Genomic DNA, 22,916 nt, shown 5'->3' with positions numbered 1-22,916 from the left:
TGTCTATTAGCCATTTATGTCTTTTTTGGAGAAATATCTTCCCATCTATTCTGCCCATTTCTTCACTGATTATTTACTTTTTGGGTGTTGAGTTTGATAAGTTCTTTATAGATTTTGGGTACTACCCCTTTACCCAATATGTCATTTGCAAATATCTTCTCCAATTCCATAAGTAGCCTTTTAGTTTATTGATTGTTTCCTTCAGAATAGAAAGATATAGATTTTCTAAAACAAGCAAAAACTAAAGGACTTTGTGAACACTAAACTATCTCTGCAAGAAATAGTAAAGGGGACCCTTTGAGTAGGAAAGAGAGACCAAAAGCAACAAAGACTAGATAGGAACAAAGGCAATCTCCAGGAACAGCAATTTTATAGGTAATACAATGGCACTAAATTTGTATCTATCAGTAATTACTCAGAATGTAATTACTCCAATCAAAATACATAGGGTATCAGAATGGATTAAAAAACAAAACAAAACAACCCATTGTTATGTTGCTTACAAGGGACTTATTTTAGGGGCGTCTGGGTGGCTGAGTTGATTAAGTGTCTGACGTCAGCTCAGGTCATGATCTCGTAGTTCATGAGTTTGAGCCCCACATCAGGCTTTGTGCTGACAGTCAGACAGCCTGCTTCAGATTCTGTGTCTCCCTCTCTCTCTGTCCCTTCACTACTTGCACTCTGTTTCTCTCTCTCTCAAAAATAAATAAACACTTTAAAAATGTTTATAAGAGACTCATTTTATACCCAAAGACATTTCCAGACTGAAAGTGAGAGGATGGAAAATGATTTATCATGCTAATGGACCTCAAAAGAAATCTGGAGTAGCCATGTTAAAATCAGACAAACTAGAATGTAAACCAAAGACTGTAATAAGAGATGAAGAAGGACACCATATCATAATAAAGGAGTAACCCAATCAGATCTAACAATTATAAGTATTTATGTCTCCAACTTGAGTACAAATATATAAATCAACTGCTAACAAACTCAAAGAACTTAATTTACAATAGTACAATAATAGGAAGAGGTTTTAACATCCCACATATAGCAATAGACAGATCATCTGAACAGAGGATCAACAAGGAAACAATGGCTTTTAGTGACATACAGCACCAGATGGACATAACAGATATATTCAGAGCATTTTATCCTAAGGCAACAGAATTCATTCTTTTCAAGTTCACATGTAGCATTCTCCAGAACAGATCACATACCAGGTGACAAATCAGGCCTCAACCACTACAAAAAGACTGAGATCCTACCATGCATATTTTCAAACCACAACGCTATAAAATGAAGTAAACCACAAGAAAAAATTGGAAAGACCACAAATACATGGAGATTAAAGAACATCCTACTAAAGAATGAATGGGTAGGGAGCCTGGGTGGCTTAGTCAGTTAAGCATTTGACGTAGGCTGAGGTCATAATTTCGCAATTTGTGAGTTCGAGCCTCATGTCGGGCTCTGTGCTGACAGCTCAGAGCCTGCTTAGGATTCAGTGTCTCCCTCTCTCTCTCTGCACCTCCCCTGCTCACACTCTGTCTCTCTCTCTCTCAAAAATAAATAAACATTAAAAAAACATTTTTAAAGAATGAATGGGTTAAAGAAAAAATTAAAGCAAAAACCAAAAAATATATGGAAGAAAATAAACATGAAAAGATGACAACTGAAATCTTTGGAATGCAGCAAGGTGATCATAAGAGTGAAGTACATAGCAATACAGGCGTTCCTCAAAAGCCAATAAAAGATTTAAATACACAACCTAACCTTATACTTAAAGGAGCTGGAAAAGGAAAAACAAAAAAAGCTTAAAATCAGCAGAAGAATGAAATTAATAAAGATTAGAGCAGAAATAAGTGATATGGAAATAATAAAAAAAAAAAAACAGTAGAACCAATCAACAAAATGAGGAAAGTCTACTGCTTTAAATGTTAATCTTTTTGAAAAAGTACCTGACAACAACATCCAGACTGGTGTTTGACCATATATGCAGATACTATGGCCTAGCCAAGTTGACATATAAATTTTACTTTCCCAAGTATTTATTATATGTCAAATTCCAAATTCCAGAGCTAAGGAAGCAAGAGGGAAGAAAAGGGAAAAGACCATTCCCTAAAGGGATTATAGAGTTAAATGACATCATGATAGTGTGGTAAAAGAATCACTGATGTGTGCACAATGTGTTGAGGGACAGAGGCTGAGCAATGCTTAATCTAATCTGGGGTGGGGGTGGGCAGGAACAGGCAGGTAAGATTTCCTTGAGGTGAGTCTCCAGGAACACAATTGTTCTTCACCATCCAGCCTTCTCTCCTCCTCCATAGTCCCGCCCTACCCTCTCAACAGTCATCAGAGACCCTCTAGCCAGCTCCCATCAGCCTGGGGATACCACGGCAGTCCTCAACCACCAGACAGTGAAGAAATGTCTCCTGTTGTGGGGTGATATGTACAGACTTTAACCTGCCCCCACTTTGCAAATGTGTTCTTGTCACACCCACCCACCATGCGGAACTCCATTCCTGGTCCCAACAGGCATTTTGGCACAGCCTCAGAAGGCCCCCTTGACTCAGCTTCTGGTTAGAAAAGTTCAGCCTTCCCTGGAGCTGCAGGATGGGGCTTGGAGCCCTTCCCCAGTGCAAGACCCTGGGGCTGCTGCTTGCTCTTCACCTGACTGGTTTGCCAGCCCCTGCTGGGGTCATGGGAACCCTCATGTTGTCAGCCAGGCAGTGGCATGAGTGCATTCCAGACTTGTCAGTTCCTGGCTGGCTATGCCCATGGGCACTTTTCTGATGTATCTGGGTACCATCTAGGTGCAGCAGGGAGAGGACACAGTTTGCTTTTTACAGAATGACCTCAACACTGGAGTAGCATTTTTCAAGCATTTTTAAAGCCCATATCTACTTAAACATAAAAATCTCATACCTCTAGTCTTCTGTTGAGATTTCAAAATGAAATGCATAGTTTGTCCAGCAACAAATCCATGTAGTGGTGACTTCACTGTACTTCCATCAGAAAATCTGACCTCTGCTCTTCATCCTCTTTGAATATTCTTACTCTTAGCCAGAGGAATGATTTTGAAAGGCACTGTTTGTTAGACTGGGATTTATTCAGAGATATGTCTTGCTTACATTAAGATTCCAGCTATCCCAATATTGCTAGTGATATCTTTCTAAATTACAAGAAAAACTAAAACCTGATAACTAAGCCCTAAATACTTATTACAATTTGGGCTCTATTGGCCATATACTGCTGATATTCACATAAAATCATACTTGATAGTGATTATTAGATATTTCACCAACTAGTTAAATTTCAAGATAATTTGGGACTCAACCAGGGTTGCACAAATTTTTGTTTTCCCCAAGAAAAACATTGGGACCAGCAGGAAGCAGTCTCTACCACCATCATTTCAAAAAAGAAAGGTTATTATAATACCAACCAAATGTGGAAGAACATAAAGGAATTAAGGATTGACTTTGTCAAGATCAAGGATATCTTTTTGAATGTTCAAGTGTTGAAAAATATAATTATTTTTTATAATGTTATATTTCTTTTGTCTTTATTGGATACAAACTGCTAATCTAGGGTTGGTCATGTATCAGAAAGTAGAGCTTGAGTGCCCAACCTGTTCATGTACTTTGTTTTGTTCACAATCAATGGCCACAATCCATACAAGAATGTTCTCTGAAATGGAAAAGGCAATATTCCATAGTGCTATTTGTGCTCAGTATGGATATTCTGGAAAACTGAGAAAAGCTGAATAATAATAGCCACCTACCCCAAACTACAGAAATAGCTAATAGTCACAGATCAGTTGTCTGGCTAACAAGGGGCTTCCTTGTGTAGTGAATGGGCTACTGGGCCTTTTAGGCTCAACTCAATGAGCTCACTCTAGGAAATGCCCTCATCAGTACTGGCACACAGATCTTAACACTGTATTTAATCAACCTGCACATTTAGGTCTATTTTACATGAGGATGATATAGAAATTTTGGATCATTACAGACCTGTGTTCAATATATTGCTTGTCAAATCTGTGATTTACTTGATGATAAACTCTTGATCAGGAACACACCATAAAATTTTAATACTGTTCTCATGGGAAATTATGACCAATTATTACCAACTCCTGAAAGATACAATTTCCAGCAACATCTTGTAGCAATAAGCACAGACTCTGTTGCATGCAGAAATGAGCCTGCATAAAGAGAACAGTGCAGGAATTCTAATCTACTCTGGTGCCTTTAGGGTCCAAGATAGAAGACCTGAAGTTCTAATCCTAGTTCTGTTAATGTGGCCTTTGAGACTTTTGTGTCCTCAACTGATCTGTCCAAGAGAGTATTCAATTTGATGATCTCCAAATGCTATAAAGTTATATGACCCAAAGAAGTGAATGCATCAATGGCCACCATGCAATATCAGAAAGAGCAAAACACATGTTTGATACCCAAAGAACAAAGAAGTTGTCCTACAGTCATAGTTAACAAAGAAAACTGTTCAGGAGAATACTCTATCAGTCAATTAAGGATTGAAGTAAATAATCTGAGTTCATACTTTGGAGATCCATTAAGTCATAGAAATCTAGTTTTGTGGGGTTATTTAATCTCCATGATGTATAAAAGATAGAAGGCAAATGAGAAAGGACCATAAAGAATTTAGTGATGAAAAGAAAAGAGGAGCCTGTGACATGGTCAATCTATTTGGGGTAAAAACGTAAGTTTTTAAAGCCAAGGAAGTGCTTGCTTATTTAAGGGAGACAATTAAAAGTAACCAGTAAAGAAATTAGTAATCAATAACTAATAGTCAAACCACAGGGCTAGAAGAATATGCAAATAGAAAAAAAGACAAAACTAACTCAAGGTTCAAAATAAAGTAGCAAAGAATTATAGTCCTTGAGTTCTCAGGGGTTCACTTGTCAGAAATTTTTATCATGATCCACAGTTATTCATTTATGTGGTCAGATATGGTAAGGAATAGATAATTCTCAATCTAGAAATAAAAGGAAACTATCCAAAGTAAGATGATCTAACTAAAAATAGATTGGCAAGTGAAAAGTTGAAAGGGGAAGAGAAGGGCAAATGGTATAGAAGGAAAGTTTTTCTTAGAGGCTGATCCCAACTGGGCCCCTTTCCAACATTGACCCTAGGATTCAAAGGTTTGGCTTGTATAAAATGAAGCATGTATAGTATGCAAGCATAAGATGGGCAGAAACAACTGTCCCTCTATTCATAGAAGGTAGTAGGGTGTAATTGTTGAGGAATAGGAAATGAAAATTTTAAATCCATAATTTAAAAAATTTATACACTTTTCAGACTTTTAGAGATTATCATAGCTGCTTTAGAAGGTAGGTCATGGGGCATCTGGGTGGCTCTGTCAGTTAAGCATCCTGACTCTTGATTTCAGCTCAGGTCATGATCTAATGATTTGCGAGATCAAGCCCACTGTCAGGCTCTGTGCTGACAGTGAGGAGCCTGCTTGGGTTTCTCTTTCCCTCTCTCTTTCTGCCCCTCCCCCACTCCAAAACAAAAATAAACTTTTAAAAAAATGTGGGTTCTACAGCTTTCCCAGTGTTACATTTTTTGTTTAGTAAAGCATTATTAAACAAAGTACCCGTCGTTATTGCAGCTACACAAATATATTTCAAAACATAAAAGTGAAGGGGCGCCTGGGTGGCTTAGTCGGTTAAGCATCCGACTTTCGCTTGGGTCATGATCTCGCGGTTCGTGGGTTCGAGCCCCGCGTCGGGCTCTGTGCTGACTGCCAGCTCGAAGCCTGGAGCCTGTTTCACAGTCTGTGTCTCCCTCTCTTTCTGGCCCTCCCCTGCTCACACTGTCTCTCTCTCTCTCTCTCTCCTAGAAATAAATAAAAATATATTAAAAAAAACATAAAAGTGAAGCAATATAAATTAGAGGACCTCAGAGACGTCTCAAAGAGTTCATATTAGCCAGACCAAAAGGAGAGTCTAAGGCAGATAAGTTGGCCTGTTTCAATTTTGCTGGTTCTCTTATGATAAACAAGTATAAAACAATACAACAACAAAAACAAAAAATAGAGCAAAGAAATAAAGGAAAACATTATCTGTGTAGTTCTGTTCATTTGAGTTTAATATGACCAGAACTCAGCAAGGTGTAGTGCAAGGATCCTGTGTATCAGAAGACTATTCACCCGTAGTTAAAATTCTGAGCCACTGCTGGACCAGCCCCGTGGCCCGGGAAGTTATCACACCTTTCTAAATATGACTATACACTGGGGAAGCAGGGTGGGTAATTCTTATCTCACAGGGTTTTTGTGGTTAAGAGGTATTTTAGATAAAACATCTGATGCACAGCAGATGTTTAAAAAAAGAAAAAAGCACTAAAAGCTAAGCTCCTGCTATTAATCAGAGCCCAACATCGAAGGCCCAAACCAGACGCCCTAAATATAACTCTCGGTGTTTTTGACAACACTTTCTGGCTTTGATTAACTTCTTCTTAGTAACACTGCCACTTTAAGATGATAAAATTGGCAGCTCTAACACAAAATGGACATTTTTTTGTTAAAAAAAAAAAAGCTTTTGGCATCTGAGCATGATCAAAGAGTGGAAATATCCAGGCGTGCCTGGTTGGCTCAGTTGGTTAAGTGTCTGACTCTTAGTTTCAGCTCAGGTCATGATCTCATGGTTCATGGGATATGAGCCCCACATCAGGCTCTGCACTGACAGCCCAGAGCCTGCTTTGGATTCTCTCTCTCTCCCTATCCCTCTCTCTGCCCCTTCTCCACCAATGTTCTACCCAACCTCCCTGTCAAAAATAAATAAACTTAAAAAATAGAGTGGAAATATCTAGAAATGTTAATTCTCATATATTCTTTACTACATTATTTTTCTTCCCTTCTCCACCAATTATTTGTTGGGTCTGACAAATAATTTGGGAAGGACAAATTCTTCAATAGAAAAATAAATAAAGTAGATGAATAAAGTAGATGAATAGAAAGTATCAATAAATGTGAAAAGTGATACTTAAGATTCATTAAAGATTCAAAATGTAAAATTAGTACACAGACATAATTTCCATTTGCCAAATCATTAATGATTTTATAAATTATAACACCCAGAACTGGCAAGGGGTTATTTCATCTTTGTTCATAGTTGGTGGAGTACCAATTCATAGACACTTTTGGAAGAACAGTCTGAAATGTTTGTCTCAAGAGTCCTACAAATGTTTACATTCATTGTGATTGTATTTCCACTTCCTCTTTATGAAATAATCAGGAAAACAAAATTTTATTTTCTATCTCCATTGCAGTCATTAGTCACAAAAGTAAAAACTGGAAATAACCAAAATCTCCCTAAATCAAAATGTTTAAGTAAATTTTGACAAAACATATGATGACATAATATGCTATTTTTAATAATATTCAAATAGAATGAAAATTGCTCACTGTAAATATTAAATTAAAAGTAGAATCATAAAGGATATGATCTCTTTATATTTATATGCATAGAAATAAAGACTAGAAGGAAATGCATCTAAATATTAATAGTGATTTCCTCTGAGGTAAAAACTAAAGACGATTTTTATATTTTTCAACTCCTTTCTCTAATCTCCTATAATGAACACATATCAAATAGTATAATCAGACACTAACATTTTTTCCTGTTAAAATCATGTATTCATTCAAGTATTTCATTCACAGGGATTTGTTTTGGAAATCACAGGGATATCTTCAGTTAGCCATTCTGCATAGGACTTGAAAATAACACTGATGGTGGAATCTGGTGAACACCCACGTGCCCGCTGCCGTGTTACCCCACAGCTTATAGCAACTCTATTTTCCAGACCAAAAATTGGAAATTTTGTGGTCTGAAAATAGGCTAGCATCTGTGAAAGTAGGGTTGTCCCTGAACATTCAGGTACATAAGATTATTACAGAACGGCTCCCACTCAAGACTGAAAACATACCTGATCCTGAAATGTAAACCAACAGACTCGCTAGCCTGACGATCTTTCCACAACTTTACTCCTCATCTTTAAATCTGTCTTGGAAGAGGGTCATAACAGGTGTAATGACTTTCCCTGACTGTGTAGAAGACAATCAAGAAAATGCTGACAGCCCACTGTGTGCATGACACTGTACTCAACAAGAGATACCTCCAATCTAACTCAGCAAAATGAGGTTTGTTAATGCATTAATGAGCCCATGTATAGCCTGCTGATGCATGCAAACTTCTCCATAAGTAAGCTTAATGCTATAGTAAACCAACAAAAAGAGCCCAAGCAGCCCATAAATGCTCCCTTGTAGGTGATAAATGACCTTTCAAGTTGAACCAAATGCTTTCACCTCAAAGAGCAGGTGAGTAATGCTGCATTTACAGTGGGCTTTATCTATGTATGGATGATGTCCCTTAGTTGCAATTTCCTTTGCTCAGAGAAGAAATCACTACTCCAAGCTAATGAATTAAACATAGCCTAATTTATCCTAATTTGATTTCATTTCTATCTACTTTATGCCATTTTATAGACTGCAGATTATACACACAAAAACAATTTAAACAGAACTCCCTTATTTATATAGAAGCTATATAACAAAAGCAAATCTATTATATGTAATTTTACAATATGTTTTGTTTGTATAACCAACCCTATAAGTGCATATGGTAAAAATAAAAAATAGCATAGGAAGAATTAAAATAAAGAGTGACTCATTTCTCAGTCTCACTTCACAAAGGCACGTTTATACATTGTTGCTGTTCTTTAGGACATTATCATAGGACATTAACTCTAAGAATATACTGCTGTTCTTAATTAACCAATGTGAAACATTATCAGCTGACTTCTTGATTTATTTAAGACTTCTTAGTTCTCATACATGCTCTCCAATTTGGGACAAGGATCAGGCTTATTAAGATTTAATTTACATATAGCAACATTCATCTTTTTTAGTGTACAGTTTTATGGGTTTTGACAACTGCAGTTCAATCATCCCTCTTTCCAGATTCTCTCATGCTCTTTTAGGCAACTCCTCCCGCCACTCCAGCCCCCCACAAGCAATGATACTTTCTGTTCCTGTATGTTTTCCTTCTCCAGAACGTCAAATGAATGCAGCCCTTTGATTCTGGCTTCTTCCATTTGCTTTTGAAGGCATTCATTCATGTTGTTGCATACATCAGTAGTTCACTGAGTGGCTAGAAAACAGCATGTTCATCCATTCATAAATTAAAAGCCATGGGTTCACCCCACCCCAGTTTCTGCTGATAGGGATAAGCTTGTAATAAACTTTACTATATAGATCTGTGTCAGAAATAGGTTTCATTTCTCTTTGCTAAATATCTAGAAGTGAAATTACTATATATTTCATATAAAATATAAAAAGTGTTTTCTAAATTGGCTATCCTACTTTATATTCACCAGTAATGTATGAGAGTTCTAGTTCCTTCGGATTCCTACCAATACTTGATACCGTCATCTTTGTTTTCCTGGGCTTTTTTTTTTCTTTTCTTCTGGTTGTTGTTTGATTTTTTTAGCCATTCAAATAGATACACAGTGGCATGTCGTTATGGTTTTAATAAGGATTTCCTCAATGACTAATGATACTAAGCAGTTTGGGTGCATTTAATTCCATTCATACATCCTTTTTATATCTGTTCAACTCTTTTGCCCACCTCTTATTGGGTTGTTTTCTTATTATTGAGTTTTGAGAATTCAATACATTTTCTGATTCAAGTGTTTAATCAAATACATTTTGTGCAAATATTATCTCTAAGACAAGGCTGTCTTTTCATTCTTTTGACAGTATCTTTCAAAAACGAAAAGTTTTTTTATTTTAATGAAGTCCAATTTATTAAGATTTTCTTTTATGGATTGTGCTTTTTGTGCTCTCATATTAAGAAATGTTGCTTAGCCCAAGATCAAAATTTTCTTCTATGTCTTCTTTTATTAATTTTTATAGCTTTAGATTTTATTTTTAGGTCCATAATCCATTCTAATACTTGTAGACATGCAAGGCAAATTTTGAGGTACTTTCTTTCTTGGATGTCTAATTATCCTATCATCATTTGCTTAAAAGACTATCCTTTCACCAGAATATTGTTTTACCTTAATTTTTTAAAAAATCAATTGACTACATATATATGGGTCTACTTATGATTTCTCTATTCCACTAATCAATGTGCCTCTCCTTTTGTCAATAATGCGCTTTCTCAATTATTGTAGGTTTATAAGTCATCAGATAAGTTACCATAAGCATGCCAACTTTGATCTTCCTTTTCAAAACTGATTTGGTTAGTTCCTTTGCCTTTCCATACAAATTTTAAAAACTTGTTGAATTTGGCAAAAATCTTTGCTGGAATTTTAAGTGGAACATTGAACAGGATTACATTGAGCCTATAAAGCAAATTGGGGGATAACTGCCATATGAACAATATTAAGACTGGTTCTGTGAGTATACTATATCATTCATTTAGATTTCAAAGGTGCTATGGTAAATGGCTTCCTTTTATTCCAACTTCTAATTTTTCACTGTTAGTATATATAAAATACAATTGATTTTTTATGTTAACTGTGCATCTTGCAACCTTGAACTTGAACTAGTATTTATCAACTCTAATCCCTTTTTTGGGAGATTCTTTGGCATTTTCTATATATAAACTAAAATCATCTGTGAATGAAGAAAATTTTACCTATTCCTATCCAATGCATACTCCTTTTACAGATTTTTCTTATCTTAATGCATTGGCTAGGATTTTCAATGCAGCATTGATTAAAATTGGTAAGAGCAGGCATCCTTTCCTTGTTTTCACTCATAGTGAGAAGCATCCAGTCTTTTATAGGTAACTCTGATGTTAGCTATAAATTTTCTGAAGAAGCTCTTTATCATGTTAAGGAAGCTGACTTTCATTTCTAGTTTGGTGAGTTATCTAAGATGTTAACTACTGTCATCTGGTTTTTATGCATCTATTGATATATTCATATGTTTTTTCTTTAGTTTGCTGAAATACTAAATTGCAATATTAAAGTTTTGAATGTTGAACCAGCCTTGCATTCCCAAAGTAAGTTCTACTTGATCATGATGTATTATCTTATTCCTATTTACACTGTTAGATTTGATGTGATAATATTTTATTGAATATTTTTGTATCTCTATGAAAGATATTGGTCTGTAGTTGTCATCACTAAGAGGTCTTTTCCTAGTTTTGGTCTCAGTGTAATGCTTGTCTTATAAAATAGATAAGTGTTAATCTCCACTTCCATATTCTGAAAGAGTCTGTATAGAATAAAATTATTTCTCCCTATTTTTTTTAAGTAATCTCTATACCCAGTATGGGGTACTCTGAGATTAAGAGTCACATGCTTTAGAGACTGAGCCAGTCAGCCAGTAAAACTTTTTGACAGAATTCACCAGTAAAGCCATCTGGGATTACAGTTCTCTTTAATAAAAGTTATCCAGATTATCTATATTTGAGGGAACTTCGGTAGTTTGTACTTTTCAAAGAATTTGTTCATTTCCTAAATTTTCTAACTATGGGCACAAAGATATTTTGAAATATTTCCTAATTTTTATTTTTATGTATATAGGATGTGTAATGATGTCCCTTCCTTCACTTTCTATATTGTTAATTTTGGTAGTTCCTCTTTTCCTTGGTAAATCTAGCTAGAGGTGAATCATAGTTATTGATCTCAAAAAAAAAAAAATAGAAAGGTTTTGGTATTCCTGGTTTTCTTTAATGATTTTTTATTTTCAACTTCACTGATTTCTCCTTACCTTTATTTTTTTTTCCATCTGTTTGCTTTGAGTTCATTTGCTATAGCTATAAATTTCATTCTAATCACTGCTTTCAATGTATTCTACAATTTTTGGTATGTTGTAGTTCAGTTTTCCTTTAATGGAAAGTATTATCAGTTTTCCTTTAATGGAAGGTATTATCTATTTTTTTTAAACTCCTACCTTAATCCCCTACATATAACACCCAGTGCTAGCTGACTTGGATGTAAATTTAAAAATTAAAATAAATAATAAATAAATAATAAATAAAATTAAAACAGGGTGATGGAGGGAGTTGGGAGGGAAGTGGGTTATATGGGTGATGGGTATTAAGAGCACTTGTGATGAGCACTGGATACTATATGTAAGTGATAAATCACTGAATTGTATTCCTGAAACCAATATTTCACAGTATGTTAACTAACTAAAATATAAATAATAAAAATAAACTAAAACTTTAAAAAACAAAACCTTGTACTTTAATCCATGAGTATTCAGACATTTGTTACTTAATTTTGAAATACTTGGTAATTTTCCAGATAAATTCCTGTTGATTTCTAGTTTATTTCCATTATGTTCAGAGAAAGCATTCTATATACTTTTAAGTCTTTTAAATTTATTAGGTTTGTTCTATGACCCACATTATGGTTTATCATTATTAACATTCTTCTAATACTTTATAAAATAATATACATATATATTTTCTTGCAGTTAGTTAGAATGTTAAATAAATGTCAATTAAGTCATTTTGGTGTGAAGTATTTCTCAAATCTTATATATATCTGTACTAAGCTTTGCCCCCCTTATTCCATCAGTTATGAGAGAAGAATGTTGAAGATTCAAAATATAATTGTATATTGTCTGTTTCTCCTTTGAGTTCCATCATTTGTTGTTTCATGCATTTGAAGCTCTATGATTAGGTGCATACACCTTTAAGATTATCACATCTTCTTGGTGAAGAGACCCCTTTTTCATTTTGGAATATCCACTGCAATATTTTATTTTCTGAATTCTACTTTGTCTGTTATTAGTATACTCATTGTGGTTTTCTTATGATTCATGTTTGCATAGTATAATTTTTTCTCATAATTCTACTTTTAATCTATTTGTATCTTTATAGTTAAAGTGGATTTCTTATAGTGAAAGTGAGTTTCTTATAGCCAGCATATAGTTAGGTTTTGGTTTTGGGTTTTTTTGTTTGTTTGTTTTTTTACCCAATCTGATAATCTCAGCTTTTTAATCGTCGTACTAAACCACTTACATTTAATGTAACTATTGATATGGTTGAATTAAAATCTATCATTTTGCTAGTTGCTTTCTATTTATTCAACCTGTTTGATGTCTTTGCCATTTTATCATGACAAGGACAGGAATAAGAAAATGGAAGAATGTGATAATAAGGTTCTTAGATTAAACTATGATCATTTAAAGATGGATATTATAAAACTTGGAGCAACAACTAAAAATAAAACAAAAAAATGTAGCTTATAAACTAAGAGTGGAAACAATACAGAATACTAACATTCAGTCAATTAAGCCAACAAAGGCCAAAAAAAAAGAAAGAAAGAGAGATATATAAAAACAAGATGACATATTTAAACACAATCATATTGATAAATGCATTAATGCATATGGTCTAAATTCTCCAGTTAAAAGACATGTATGTAAGATGAATAAAAAAGCAGGACCCAACCATATGCTCTCTTCAAGAAGCTCAATTTAAATAAATATATGTATATATACACACATATAAATACATATACATAAGTATACATATATACAATAAAGTTTAGAAAAAGAGGATGAGAAATCTGTGATATGTAGGCATTCAGCTAAAGAAAGTTGAAGAAACTATATTAAAGGGAATATACAAATATTAAGCATAAGAAAGCTGGGATGGCTACAATAGGCTTTAAAGCAAAGAATATTACTAGTGATAAAGAAAGACATGTCATAATAATAAATAATACCAGAGATAAAGTGAGAGATTTCCTACTGATAAACATGCATTAAGAGTACGTAACAATCTTAACATGTATGTACCTGTTAATAAAATTTTCAAAGACATGAAACCAAAACAAGAAAAACTAGAAAAAGAAGTAGACAAATTCACATGTATGTTGGAGATGTCAACAATCCTCTCTCCATAATTGATAAAACAAGACAGAAAATCAGTAAAGATATAGAAGATTTGAATAACACTGTCAAGTGACTTGACCTAAATAACATTTATAGAACGCTCTACCAAACAACAGCAGAACACACATTATTTTCAAGTGCATGTAGTACATTCACTAGACCATACACCTGCTTGGCTCCAAAAAAAGAGATAAAACCAGAAAAACTAAAATCATACATATTATGTTCTTTCACCCACTGAGGATTTATGTTAGAAGTCAGTAACAGAAAATAACCTGAAAATTGCCAAAATATTTGGAAATTAAACAATAGATATCTAATTAAACCACGGGTCCCAGAAAATCATAAAGAAAAATCAAAAATATTTTGAATTCAATAAAAATTAAAATACAACATAACATGATACATGGATAAGCTGAAGCACTTGCCAAGAAGGAAACTTAAAGCTTTAAATGCTTATATTAGAGGGGAATCTGGGTAGCTCAGTCAGTTAATCATCAGACTCTTTCGGCTCAGGTCATGATATCAGGGCTTCATGAGTTTGAGCCTGCATTGCACTCTGCACACTGACCATGCAAAGCCTTCTTCCTCTCTCCCTCTCTCTCTGCCCATCCCCTCCTCGCACTCTCTTGGTCTTTCTCAAAATAAATAATAAATAAACTTTAAAAAAATAAATGCTTATACTAGAAAAGAAGAAAGATTTTAAGAGAATGATTAAAGAAAAGGTCATCAAACTATGGCCCATTTACTATTTGTAAATAAAGCAACGCAAAGTAAATAAAGCAATGCGTATTTGTTTATGTATTGTCTATGGTTGCTTTTATATGAAAAAGGACTGAATTAAATTACAAATGAGATTGTTTGGCACACAGGCCTAAAATATGTAGTCTATGACTCTTAAGGAAAAAGTTTGCCCACCGTTGATCTAGAATACCAACTGAAGAAGCTAGAATAAAAAAGAATAAGTTAAACTCAAAGTAGAGGGAAGAATTTTGAAATAAGAGTTTGAAAAGAAACCAAAAATCAATAAAAACCCAAAGCTATTTATTTAAAGAATTTTAAAAATTTATTTAAAGAATATTTATTTAAAGAATTCAATAAAAATGATCAACTTCCAGCTAGACTGATCAAGGTAAAAAGAAAGAAAACTCAAATTCTCAATGTCATGAATATAAGAGAGACAGCACTATATATCCAATAGATATTAAAAATAAAATAAAGAAATATTAGGAAACACTTTACGATAATGGCAAATCCAAAGCAGAGTTCAGGAAAAGCAATTCTAAAGAAGCATCTTCACTTTGATTTGACAATTAAATCTCAGTACTTTTAAAGATGTCTGGTTGTCTTAATGAAGTCAACTTTCTTCTCTGTGCAAAAGTAATACTTTTTAATGTAATGTAGTTAACTCATAGCTAGAGAATAGCTGTAGGAAAAAAAGATCTAAAACAAAAAATAAAAAGGTTCATTTTATTATGTATTTATTATCACGTAAGAAATGTTCTGTTAATCACATATTTATTCTTTAGTGTTTCAAATTTACAATGATTTATTATCTATTTCCTGGAAATATACACTACAGATTGTAAGTGGATTTTGAGTAAGAACAGAGTCTCACTTTGATTATTAGAGCAGGCAAAATATTCACAGAGCAGATCTTTACTCTTGAAGAGCAATAATAGGAATGGGGGAAGAAAAAAAAAAACATACTTGTAGGGGACCAGGCTAGGAAAATGTCATCAGATGAAATTATGAGATGTGATGAGCTATTATTCTTTAGTATATTTTGGCTCTGTTTTAAAACAATCGGGTTCCTTTAAATGGTGTTAATCTGGATTACAACACTCTGAGTTAACATACCTTGGATGAGCATTTATTTATGAAACAACATTTTATATTAAAATGATCATTGTCCAGACCATAATGGGTTAGATTTCTTTCTTTTCTTTTCTGTATTTTTTCTTCCTTCCTTCCTTCCTTCCTTCCTTCCCTCCCTCCCTATTTTCTTTTTCTTTCTCTTTCTTTCTTTCTTTCTTTCTTTCTTTCTTTCTTTCTTTCTTTCTTTCTCTTTCTTTCTTTCTTTCTTTCTTTCTTTCTTTCTTCCTTCCTTCCTTCCTTTCTTCCTTCCTTCCTTCCTTCCTTTCTTTCTTTCTTTCTGAGAGAAAGAATGCACACATGCATGCAAATTGGGGAGGGGCAGAGAGAGAGAAAGAGAGCCCAAGTAGGCTCCACGTTTACCTGAGATCATGAGCTGAGCCAAAATCAAGAGTCTGACACTTAGCCCACTGAGCCACCAAACACACCTGTGTTAGATTTATTTCTAATCCTATTTTTGACCACAGAGTACTTATTTCAGTTCATCCTGGTGTTAAATAAAAAATTTAAAAAGAAATCAATCAACACACAGAGATATGGTGTCTATGTCTATCATCTTACCTTACCATGAGAAAAGGAGAATAAAATAAATTAGAAGAATATATATGGGTCTCGTTTTCAAAACTAAAGCATCCTAATCATTTTCTTGATGTGAAAAGTTTAATGGAAAAGTAGATTCATCTAATTTAGGATCCTTAAGTCACTGGCAAATTTAAATTGTTTAAAAAAATAATAAGCCACGCTCTTGACTCATACTGAATGATTCACCCATGAATTCTTGAGGGGATTAATTTAAAACAGTTCCAAAGAAACAGTATATTCACATATCTACTCTAAATCACAGAAGAGGACAACAGAAAAGGGAAGTTATTCTAGAGGAGAGAAAGCGAAGCATGAGGACAGAGCAGAACCTTGGTAGCCTTCTTGGCCAATCAGAGCAAGTGAATTCAGAAGATACACAATAAGGCAAGGGAGCATCTCCTCAGAAACGGGGTGTTGGCTTCCATGGCAATAAAGTCTTCGTGTCTGTTTCACACTCCTACTCACCTCCTCCCTCCCTTTTACTTTTCACTGGATTTCCACGTGTGGAGTAGCAGGGTTTACTGTCCCCATTCCAGAGACACATGTGCTTTAGGGGTCCAGCTTTCAAAGAATGTGAGAGGCACAGGGTTCATGACCAAGGTCCTGTCTTCTGCAGAGGTAATAAGGAGGGAAGGGCAGGACCTGCTTTCTTGTATAAGAGACCCAGCCACCTCTCTGCATTGATCCTCCAACTTTTCCTCCCTTAGCAACAGCCCCTGACATTATTGCCTGAAAGGCGTCAGAGCTGTCATGAAGGCTGGATTAATGTGAGATAATAGAGACAGAGGTCCTCTGCTCCCACATCCTGGCTTCACTGAGCAGGCGTCACATAGCCTTTCAGGTGTAGTGCCAGGGGCCAGGATTCTGATGTCCCACAACTCCCCCATCCTTTGCCCTTAGGCTGTTGAACTGTTAAAAGTTTTGAAAAGAGGAGTATATTAGAGTTCTGCCATGCAACTTGGGGGGGGGGGCAGGGAGTAACCAAAAGCAACGTTACTTTGCTTTATTTTGCCTCCCTTTTCTGGGCATCACCCTTCGTAGCCTCTCTTAGACTGGAGAGACACATAGCTAAGATAGGACAGTATTTGGGTATTCCCACATCTCTTAGGAAAAGTGGAAATTCTATATCACTTATAAATATATCCCTTTATTAGCCCAGTTTCTTAAACAACGTAAGGATAAAACTTGAGATCTGACAGTCAGTTGTGAACATTTAAAACCTAGAACATTTACAAATTTAAAACAAAACAATTCAGAGGAAGCTTCCCAGATATAAATAAGGAATGATGCATAGTACATTCTTTGTGCTAGAAATTTTCCTTTTTTATACTGGGTAGTTCTGTTTTCTATTTACATTTGGAAATTAACTCTCTTGTTTTATTACTTGTTAAGTTAAACTCTTTATATGCATGTGAACATATCCGTTTGAGCTTATTAATGATCTGTGCATAGAGTGGTGCATCATAGATCACTTTCTTCTACAAATCTCAAAGTGAAGCCAATAGTAATCATTTGGTAGCAGGTCAAGACTTAGCTAAGAGCAGGAACTAAACTTCCTCTAGGTGATATTAATGTATCCCTGCCAGTTTCCCAAAGGTCTTGCAGTGACTCCCTTAGGAATCTGCTCTAAAACCTCAATTTGCTGCATATTAACAGATCCTGGGAGGCATACCACCTCCCTAGCTCTGACTTTGTCCATTCTGCACACTCCCTAACCTTCTCTTATTTACAATGAGAGATGCAAGTACTAATACAACAATACTGCCTGGAAGCACTTCCCCTAAAATAGAAACATAGGAACGCTTATTCAAAGGCAAATACTCTAGAAATGCATTTGAAAATGACAATAACATTCAGAAGACCATGGATTTGGGCAAAACCACCTGCTTTCCCACAAGAATCATTCCTAGGGCATCTGGGAGACTTCTAATCTTTTTCGCCATCCTTTCGTGTAAAGAACTCATGTAAGATTAGGAAAGACATGCCACACAAACAGCTGGAAGTGACCTCTCGGAGACGCATCTAGAGATGGCAGCAGAGCTAGAATAGAAGTGTCAAGGGACAAGTGCTAGAAAAGAGGTCTCTCCTTCTCTTTCTAATCTAACGGCCGGGAGCACAGGTAGCAGCAGCCGCTTAGCACACCACAATATTTATTTTTAATGTTGGGTTGCCAGGCGAATGTACAGAATACCCAGTTAAATCAGAATCAAGTGGCAATTAATTTTTTCAAAGTCAATTTATTTATCTTGAGAGAGAGTGGGAAGGGCAGAGTGAGAGCGGGAGAGAGAATCCTAAGCAGGCTCTGCACTGTTAGCACAGATCCCAACGCGGGGCTCAAACTCACGAACCTTGAGATCATGACCTGAGCCGAGACCAAGAGTCTGACGCTTAACAGACTGAGCCACCCAGTCGTCCCAAACAGCAATTAATTTTTAATATATGTATGTCCCCTGTCATACTAGTGCCATAATTATGCAAAACTATTTGTTGTTCTTCTAAAATTCAATTTAATTGGGCGTTCTGTGCTTTGCTAGATCTGCAGCTCTATGCAGTGTGTCTTTTAAAACTACCTATAAATACCTTTGGCTCTTGGTTTTTTAGCTTCAGCCTAGAATGGTGCCCTGAACCCCCATACTCCCCAAAAGCAGTTGTATCTCCATTTTAGTGTGTAGTTGGCATTTTAAGTTCAACATCCCAAAACTGAGCTCCGGCTCTCTGCCACCAATCAACCCCATCCCTGCCCCAGGCTGGACCTGCTCTACTGGCCTCACCCCACTTAAGGGTCTATTCCCCATTGCCCAGATCAAAAATTCGGTGTCAATCCCCATTCCTCTCTCACACCTTACATTTATTTTTGCAGGATTATAGCAAATCAAAGGAACTCTCTTTGATAACTTCTGTAAACTTGAGGCTAGATAACAGTTTGAGACACTATAGTTAATGAAGAAATATGCCCCCAAGGACTTCTGCACAGTTTCTCCTGAGCCAGAGAAGTCTTTTCCTTGGAACCAGAAGCCTCTTGTCACATGTGTGTCAACCAACCAGTAAAAGATTCTGCCGAAAGAAGGGCAAAGGTGGCAACATCTTTTGCATTTACATGCTCAGCCTGCCCAAGGATTTCACTTTCACTTCCAGCACCGCTTAAAATGTACGGTGAAAAATATCTCCCTACCTGAAACCCACCTCCCACCCCCAGTTATTAAATGAAATGGTTATCTTCTCACTTTTATAGCACCAGCATCTAGCTTACCCAACTCTTTTTTTTTTTTAATAGTTTATTGTCAAATTAGTTTCCACATAACACTCAGTGCTCATCCCCACAAGTGTCCTCCTCCATGCCCATCCCCCCCCCACATCCATCAGTCCTCAGTTTTTGTCAGCATTCAAGAGTCTCTCATGGTTTGCCTCTCTCCCTTTCCCCCACCATTTCCGCCCTTCTTCTCCCCCTTGTTCCTCCGTCAAGTTCCTCCTAATCCTCCTATACGTGCAAACATATGATATTTGTCCTTCTCTGCCTGACTTATTTCGCTCAGCATAACACCCTCAAGGTCCATCCATGTTGCTACACATGGCCAGATGTCATTGTTTCTCATTGCCATGTAGTATTCCATGGTATAGATAAACCACATCTTCTTGATCCATTCATCTGTTGATGGACACTTAGGCTCTTTCCATGTTTTAGCTATTGTGGAGAGTGCTGCTATGAACATTGGGGTCCATGTGCTCCTATGCATCAGCATTTCTGTATCCCTTGGGTAAATTCCTAGCAGTGCTATTGCTGGGTCATACGTAGCTTACCCAACTCTTAATAATCCTTTCCCAACCCGGAGACCAAAGAGTTTCCTAAAATTAGTAGAAAATGCACAGTGTGTAAATCCACCTACTATCCTAATCACAGCTTCAAACTTCAGAACCCCACAATATTCTGTCCCAACTCTTTGCTTAGTATACATGATAAGTGTGAAGTCATGTCAGGTCTATCTTACCAAATAACAAGGAACCCAGAAACTACATAATTAGAGTAACTCGGAGGAGCCTAATTGTTTAGCCAGTCCAGACCAATAAATATTTTCTCTAAGTTTCACCAGCAGTTACCCTCTGAGATTCTCATCAAGGAGCAATGATTTCTACCCTACTGCTAATGCCTGACATGCCTCAGGTGATAGATATACCGGGGAACCAAAGTACAAAGGGGTGATTGGTTTACCGACGTCTTCGGATATTGAAAGTCCTAGGCCTGGCGCTCAGCAGAGTCAAATCAGAAGGTGGTGTTTTCTGTCACCCAGCAATGTCATAGTGTCAACAGCAACTTCTCATATAACACGTCAACAATGACATGTACTTCAAAAATGAGCATTAGGCTTAACAATGTAATTTATAAAAGTGACTAGGTTAAAAAAAAAAAGATGTAGGTAACCACATTAAAAAAAAAAACAATTTGAAAGATGAAATAAATTGGGGCGCCTGAGTGGCTCAGTCAGTTAAGCATCTGATTTCGGCTCAGGTCATGATCTTGAGGTTTGTGAGTTCGAGTCTCGTGTCAGGCTCTGTGCTGACAGCTCAGACCTGGAGCCTGCTTCAGATTCTGTGTCTCCCTCTCTCTTTCTCTGCCCCTCCCCCACTCACACTCTATCTGTCTGTCTTTCTGTCTCTCCCTCTCTCTCTCAAAAATAAACTTTAAAAAAATGAAATAAATAAATAAACTACCCTGACTTCCTCTACCAAATCATCAAAGATTTGTATAAAAGTTAATATTCAAAAAAGTAGACAGCAATAGACATGTTTCTGTGGGACACAAAGAAGGATAAAGTTCTTAAAAGAGACTTGAAAATGATTCCATTTTATATTAAGAAGTTCATTGTGAAAATTCAATTTTGATAAGTACTTCTCTACTATATTGACACATTATCTCCATATCAGACATTTTTCTTAGCCTTTGAATTTTGAGGAAGCAGTCAAATTTGAATGATCTACTTTTTAATTTTTTGTACATTTCTATGTCAAAAGTCCCCATGCCTTTTAAAGAATATAGCATGACATGTTTTCCTATATTGTATGCCCAGGGTCTCTGAAATTTTCTAAAGATTCTGTCATATGACAAAATATACCTTTCAAGCTAGATTAAAAAATAATTGAGTATTTTTTAAAATGTCTACAGCAAAGTTATTAGCTCCCTAAAATAAAAAGGGCTGTACAGACAGCCTGTGGAGGCAATTTCACAGGTGTCTAGTCAAAACTGTGATATCTAGAAGGCTTTCTTTCTTTCTTTCTTTTTTTCTTTTTTGGAAATTCTATTAAATATATCAAGAGTAGTTTGAGTATTCCAAGTTAGTGAAGCTTCCACTCATTTCTTATAAAGACTTTCCCGCTGTCAGTTTTCTTCCCATTGATAAATCTACTAACTCTGAATGCAAATACTTCATTTTACCCCATCATCTCCTGGGCAGTCTCTAAGTGATGGCTCTCCTAAAAGGCTCTGCTTTTCCAAAGATAACTAAAATGCTTTAATCCTCATACTGTATTAATTAATCAGTTCCCATAATAATTTTCATTTGAATATTGTGTGTAGCGATTGTCTCAGGCCATCAGAAACACGAAATCTGCACATGACAGCAATCCTACTATTCAAAACATTCCCCTGCACATGTCACTAAAAGGAAACCTACCCACCCTGGAGTATAGCTATTAATGTCAAACAGATTGTCATCTAGGAAAACAAAAATGCATCAAAATCAGCTTCCGACGAAGTGCAGCTCTACGGAAAAACACCAGGTTTTGGTGTGCAAATGTCTTAAATCTCTGATTGAAATGTTTAAAGAATGAGTTAGCAAGGTCTCTGCCTCTGGTGTCCACAACCAAGGATAAGGTTATAAGGAAAACAGTTTTAGAGTTAAAGGGTTTTTCATCATAGCACACTATGATTTTAGCGAAGACGCACTTGCCCCAGTTTTTAGTAAACATTAGAAGAAACGTTGGTTTTCCGCTTGGACCGAGGGCTCTATTTAGCCTACCAAGGCACAGACCTGTTAAAAACGCTGGGGCGCTTGCCAGAATTTTTTTCGCTGCAACTCTTAGTAAAGATCGTACCTCGAAAGCAATGTGCGTTGCAAACCACGCAGACTTAAGCTCCCTCTCCCGCCTACACGGCTTGGCACCAGCGGCTTTTGAGATCTCCCTCGCCTCCTAAAACTCAGACCCGATCGCCACCACCATTCCCACCCCTTCGCCGCCACCATGCCACAATCCCTGCTCTGCTCCCTGAAGCTCAGTGCGGAGCTTTCCCGAAGCCCCAGTATACAGTGAACTCCTGGTGCCACTCAACTCCCAGCCCTCCGCACACCCACAGACACGCTCTCCTACACTCTGCTGCAAAAATCCCCAAATTTGTCACCCGCCTCACGCTACTACCCATACCACCACGTCCCTGCCGCCTTTTCCGCTCCTCCAGGTGGCTTCGTCCCCAACACACCTGTCTACCCCTATGGCTACCAGACGTCAGAGGTGCCCACGCTGCGCCCTATCCTGCGCCCCCTCAATCCAACTGGCGCTTCCCACTCCAGGAAGTCAAAATGCTGGCAGCA

At 36.4% G+C, this 22,916-nt stretch overlaps 1 protein-coding gene across 1 annotated transcript in view; it reads right to left on the bottom strand.

Annotated features, from left to right (window-relative positions):
* The window catches only part of ACVR1C (activin A receptor type 1C), a 67,043-nt gene extending 50,187 nt beyond the window's left edge, over positions 1-16,856 (bottom strand). Inside the window, exon 1 of the mRNA XM_077760974.1 lies at positions 16,801-16,856. The gene's annotated coding sequence lies outside the window, so the exon portion shown is untranslated. The remainder of the gene's footprint in view (positions 1-16,800) is intronic.
* Between the last annotated feature and the right edge of the window lie 6,060 nt (positions 16,857-22,916).

This window comes from Crocuta crocuta, unplaced genomic scaffold (assembly GCF_008692635.1).
Source record: "Crocuta crocuta isolate KB4526 unplaced genomic scaffold, BGI_CrCroc_1.0 scaffold153, whole genome shotgun sequence".
In the NCBI taxonomy this organism is placed as follows: domain Eukaryota; kingdom Metazoa; phylum Chordata; class Mammalia; order Carnivora; family Hyaenidae; genus Crocuta; species Crocuta crocuta.
Note: the sequence above shows the minus strand (reverse complement) of the source record. Positions and strands in the feature narration are given on the sequence as shown.